Source organism: Carlito syrichta, unplaced genomic scaffold (assembly GCF_000164805.1).
Source record: "Carlito syrichta isolate Samal-C Ts95f unplaced genomic scaffold, Tarsius_syrichta-2.0.1 Scaffold307172, whole genome shotgun sequence".
NCBI lineage: Eukaryota > Metazoa > Chordata > Mammalia > Primates > Tarsiidae > Carlito > Carlito syrichta.
The window spans coordinates 136,562-137,275 of record NW_007251268.1 but is presented as its reverse complement, the minus strand read 5'-3'; positions in this window follow the sequence as shown (position 1 = coordinate 137,275).

Sequence of the window (714 nt, the reverse complement as noted above, 5' to 3'; positions counted from 1 at the left end):
AAAAAAAAAAAAAAATTCACCTGGCAACTCTAAAAAGCTCAGCAGAGACTGTGAAAGAGAGGCTGTGAACTATACATACCTTGCTGCATCCAGACTCGCCAGAGGACACCCCTACTCATAGCATCTTTCTGAATCCCTTTTTTTTGGAGTTGGAGTCTCACTCTGTCACCCAAGCTGGAGTGCAGTGCCATGCTCACAGCCACTGCAGCCACGACCTGCTGGGCTCAGGCAATCTTTCCACCTCAGCCTTCCAAGTAGCTGGAACTATGGGCGTGTACCACCATACCCGGCTAATTTTTTTATTTATTGTAAAGATGAGGGGCCGGGCTCAGTGGTTCAGCCTGTAATCCCATTGCTTTGGGAGGCCGAGGTGAGTGGATTGCCTGAGCCCACGGGTTTGAGACCCGCCTGGGCAACTTGGCGAGACCTCACCTCTACAATAAATCAAAAAACTAGCCGGGCGTGGTAGTGCATGCCTATAATTCCAGTTACTTGGAAGGCTGAGGTGGAAGGATCACCGGAGCACAGCAGGTCAAGGCTGTGGTGGCCGGGAGCAGTCACTGCACTACAGTCTGGGTGACAGAATGAGACTCCAACTCAAAAAAAAAAAGATGAGGTCTCACCAAGTTGCCCAGGCTGGTCTCGAATCCCTAGACTCAGGCAATCCTCTCACCTCAGCCTCCCAAAGTGCTAGGATTACGGGCTTGAGTCTCC